The 5,447-nt window shown below is 30.8% G+C and overlaps 1 long non-coding RNA gene across 1 annotated transcript in view; it reads left to right on the forward strand.

The window, feature by feature from the left end:
• Nucleotides 1–1,903: 1,903 nt before the first annotated feature.
• Nucleotides 1,904–5,447, forward strand: part of LOC116185456 — an 11,157-nt gene continuing 7,613 nt past the window's right edge. The window contains exon 1 of the long non-coding RNA XR_004150312.1: nt 1,904–1,983. This is a non-coding gene — a long non-coding RNA (uncharacterized LOC116185456). The remainder of the gene's footprint in view (nt 1,984–5,447) is intronic.

A 5,447-nucleotide genomic window follows, 5' to 3' on the forward strand; every position in this document is an offset into this window, starting at 1 on the left:
GTTGAAGGGAAAATGGAAATTCGAGGGAAGGTGGGAAGGGGGTGGAAGGGAGGAACGACGAGAGAGATAAGTTCGAAGTTCCAGTTGGAAAGGTGGGAAATACTTAAAATTTACACGTCGATCGCCGTTTTCGTTTTGTTCTGCTGTCTTCTTATCTATGTACAGTATGTCTGAAAAGCTAAAGCTTTTTCTTTTTTTTTTTTTTTTTCAATATTTTCTTAAAAGCAAAAATTTTTTTTTTTTTTTTTCAATATTTTCTTAAAAGCAAAAATTTTTTTTTTTTTTTTTCAATATTTTCTTAAAAGCAAAAATTTTTTTTTTTTTTTTTCAATATTTTCTTAAAAGCAAAAATTTTTTTTTTTTTTTTTCCGTTTCTTCGGAAATGTCATCTGTCGATCGTTTTATATTAACGTACATTTATCAATATTTCATAGATACATATCTAGAAATAGGAACAGTATACGAAATTTATTGAATGTATCTGTAGAGTTTTCAAGATATAAAATGCTATGGTAAGAATAAACTTGAGAATATCATGGTTAAAATATCAGATAAAAAAATATTTTAAGAAATATTTTTTAAGTATTTATTTCTTTATAAATTTATACTCTTTTTTTATAATTAATTATTATTATTTCTTTCACTGTGATTTCTTAGTGTTCTTTATAATATATAAAAATTTTAATTGACAAATACATGAAATTTATGTAAAGTATTAATTTATTCGTGAAAGATTTTATATATTATTTATTCCAGAGGCTAAAATAAATATAAAAATATATAAAAAGTTGAAGTTTATTTGTTAAGTTATAATTTAAGTTTACGTTAGATAAAGCGAGATAGAGACAGAATGACATGTCGCGCCACAGTACGGCGAGGAAGTGTAACCAAGTTATAAGTTATCTCACTCTACTCCTGTCTCGCTCTATGCAAAATTCAATTGCTTAATAAATAAGCCTCAATCGACATTTTTATACATCAACTTTTGTGTTTGTTTTACCATCTAAAATCAATTCATCATCGATATATTAAATATATCAATATATCAATTTATAACTCTGCATATAATCTTTTTGATTATATAAATTTCAAGAATTATATACAATTTTAAACGTTCAAAATTTAAAAATTGCATATTTATTAATAAAACATATCCATGAAACGAATTTGATTTAATGATCGAATAATGAATACCATTTGCGTTTTAACAAATCATTTTTCTTGCAAATCAACTTTCTCAAATTATATCAACCAAAGAAACGGACGATTTTCACAAACACGATAAGCTTTCGATTTTATGCGTTATCAATCCCATTATTTTTCAAACATACTGTATATCCCATACCGGTCGAGCGTCTAAAGGGAAAATAGTGGATGTGTTTCTTGCGACTACGAGCGTAAACGCGTGTTACGTTCACGATTTCATGGAGGCATTGAGAATAACAAATGGAGGGATACCTTCTCGCGGAGCAAGAACGCGAAATCCGCTTAAAAAAGTTGAGACCCATTCCATCGGCATTGTGACTGGCCGTTTTGTTGTTGCGAAGCGAGCGTTTTAGATTATACGTTGTCGGGTGATTTATGGCACGATTGTTGGGATCGCTTGTTTGAGATATTTTGAGGAGTCGAAATGAAATGACGATACGATCCAATCGAACGTTTTATAGGAATGATTGCCGGTAGATGAAAAATTAGATAAGAATGGATGATATAGAACAATGTATCTATTTTGGGACCTGTTTTCTGGTACGAAATGGATATAGTCTTTTGAAATGTATTAATTGAAAATTATATGCTTGAAATTCAAGTTTGATATAATTGTGTATAATTATATATATCCAAGTGATTAAGGAATTTTACCTTAAATTTTTTTCTTTTAATTTATTTGTTTCAGGGTCTTGGATGAAATTATGATCTTTCGACTGTAATGGAGTTTTAGAGAAGATTGAACAATACTTAATATTTGTGGAAAAATTAACTCAGGTAATTATATATATATTTTTTAATTATACTACGAATATTTCTTCTAAATAAAAATAAAATTATTAATAATAAAATCTACAAATCTACAAATCTACAAATCATAAAATCTGTCATAAAATTGTTCAAAATTCCTTTAAAAATTGGTATTCTATATTTATATAAAGAGTGACAATTATCTATTACAATTTAATTTTATAAAAAAAAATAAATTTATCTGTGTAAATTTATCTGTTCAAAATTCCTTTGAAAATTGGTATTCAATATTTATATAAAAAGTAACGATTATCTATTACAATTTAATTTTATAAAAAAAAATAAATTTATTTATGAATAAGAAGATGATATATCATAAATCAAATTCAGACAGGGATTACATCGTATCGAAGGAAAAATATTTCTACTCGATTTCAACTTGTTCTTAGCGTGGGAGCGCAGCATCATCATCTTGCTTGAAATCCAAAAGAAGTAAGGTTCACCAAGGTATTTTATTTAATCTTGTTGGGAGTGTATTTTCACGAGTGGCTCGCAAAAAACAACGGAGGATGTACGTGGTTGCATCGAGAATCGTGGAAGCGAAAACAGGAAAAGGAGAAACGTAATTGAACGATCGGCTATTCGCAGAGTGATAATAAGTTTTCTCCTCGGGAGACGAGACTTACGTCGCCTCCGTTGTTCCGCCTTGTTATTTGCGACTTCGTGAAGTGGTTAATCGCCGCTTTCTAATTCGAATACCGTCTTTTCGCAAATTGTCGCGAGATGTTTCGATTCGCGATTCATTCTCGCATCTTTCCAATGTAATTCGTTTCGTAATCGGTAATTTTAATACCGATAAAATTTAAAATTCAATGATTTCATCCTCCGAACCTTCGTCACGAAACTTAATTTATACGACTTTGTATGCAACTATAATGATTAATAATTTTTCTTTCGCGTTAAATTATACACATTTTTTTTCCCTCCTTCCCCCCTTTATCTCATAAACCGTTCCCGAATTATGGCACGTATCATGCAACCAACAACCATGCTCGCACACTACATTCCCTTATCGCGATCCTTGCTCCCCCGGAGCCAGCAATTTTCGTATCAGGAAGACACGGTTGCTTCCCACGGGCGGATTTCGATGACGAGAGCAACGCTGGCCGCAATAGAGATGACGATGACGATGGTGTAGTAGCTCGAGCACGCCGCCAGTAGGCGGAAGTAGGCTTGACCCACTTCGATCGTGGCAACAAAGAAAAAAAAAAAAAAGAAAATGAGAAGGAAAAGGAAAGAAGTCCCCGGGGTCATGAGCCGCGGACGCGAGGAATTAAAACTTGTTCCTGTCGGTTGCCTTACCAAGCGCGCCATGCCTGCCAACAAAAGTCACGTGTGTGCCTACTGCGTGATTCCTCCTCCCCCTCCTCCCCCTTCTTATTCTCCCCTCCCCTCCCCTCTCCTCGCCACGTTGCTCGTGTTTCTTGCGGCTTTAAATCACGTCTGCATTCAATTTTCCTGCTTCCTCGAAGACACGGCCGACGAGGCTTTTTCAGTCATTTAAATGGCTGGCGTGGAAAAGCTCGTGTTATCGAGATTCTGGATAATCTGGTGTTTTTTTTTTTTTCTTTTTGAATTTTGAAGTTCTTCGATTTGACGTTTATTTACGAGATGTTTAAGTGTTAATATATTGGTATTGGTTATCAACAATCAATGGTTCCAGAAGATTATTCTAATCGTAAAGTTATTTTGTTCTCCTATTCGAAAATAGGAGACAAAATTTTTTTTTATTTGTTCGAAGCTTCGTTTTCTATAAAATCAAGTTTGGAAGTTCGTCGAGTACACGTGCACTTGGCTAGCTACCAACTGAAGGAAGATTACAAAACCGGGCAGCGGGCTTGTTCTACAAACAAAAATAAGCTGAATAAAAGCTGAACACAGCTTTTTTCCCCCAATTTTCTTTTTTCCAGTATTTCATTTTTGAAAAAAATGGAATTTGAAGGGAACAGCGCATCGAAAATCACAATGCAAGCGTTCAGGTTGGAGGTTAGTCTAGTGCACGTGTACTCGATGAATTTTTAAATCCCTTATCTTCTTTCGAGCAGAATCTTGTAATACATTGGTTCTTTTTTTTTTTTTTTTGTATTGTTATTGTATTGATTATCATTTTTTTCCTCGGTTAAAATTGTATTATGCTGCTAAAGGAATATTAAAAGAAGTAAAAAGAGTAAATTTAAAAGAAAAAGAAAGTCTTTAAATCTAGCCGTTAATGAGAAGAAAAGTCAATATTGTTCAGATAAAAAATAGAAATTATAGAGACTCGTTTGATAAACTCCCTCGTCCACCATATTGGATTTTGTAATTTAAACGATAGAAGGTTATTTTCATCAAATTTCTCGATGGCGCGTAAAGATTAATAGAGATGATTGATAGAGATAGACACTTAATATCGCCATTAACTAGCTTAAACGAGAAATTGAGGTTTATTACTTTTCATATTTTTAAAGTGAATATTTTATATAATTATGTGTAATCACACATATTATATATCACGTATATTATGCAACATAGAATGACATAAATTATAAGCACAAAATCTAATAAAATATTATTTATATATTTTTATTTTTAATATATTGGAAATTATAATCTTATGCTAATTTTAATTTTAATAATTATGTATTTTAAAAAGATATTTTGAATACGAATATTTTGTTAAAATATTATCAAAAATTATCAAATATAATTTGCTTTAGTGTTTAAGTTTGACATCAAAAAAATTTAATTAATTTAAAAGATTAATTATATTTAAAAACCATTAAAAATATACTCATCAAGAGAATGACATATTTAAATCTTGTTATTTTTTTTTCACTTTCTTTCACGATTACACGCAGACCGAGCAAAGTTAATATTCGTCTTTGATGAAACATTTACATTTCATGTTTAATTTTATTTAGATGTTTCAGTTTCTTGCTAAACGTTTCAGTGATTTAAAGCTTCCGTTTAAATCGTATTACTTTTAACCTTTTGCTTTCAAGAATTTTTCCGCGATTCCAAAGACATATAAATTTTCACTTTTTAAATAACTTTTACCTTTTCTTTCCTGTAATTAGTTCTTTGCTTATAATTTGTCCCCAACCATTATAAAAATTTCTTCAGAGAAACGAGTAATTAACAATTTATATAGCTTAATAAATCGCTAATAAAAAGATTCTCCATTCCTTACGATCATTGATGATTACTTTCCTTAGTTGAACTTTAGCCACGAATGAATGTACATAAAAATTAACAATTTTAAAAAAAGAAACAAAATCTTCTCGCAGAAGTATTTTCCGCAAAAAGTATCTCGAGGGATTTTCGAATCCTTCGAGATCCACCATGCCATTTACATCCAACAGCGTTCGATGAATTATTGAAGCAATAGATTCCAAAAAAAAAAAAAAGAAAAAGAAAAAGAAAAAGAAAAAATAAAAAAAGGAAAGGATAGG

The sequence above is a fragment of the Apis dorsata genome, unplaced genomic scaffold, assembly GCF_000469605.1.
Source record: "Apis dorsata unplaced genomic scaffold, Apis dorsata 1.3 scaffold_188, whole genome shotgun sequence".
NCBI lineage: Eukaryota > Metazoa > Arthropoda > Insecta > Hymenoptera > Apidae > Apis > Apis dorsata.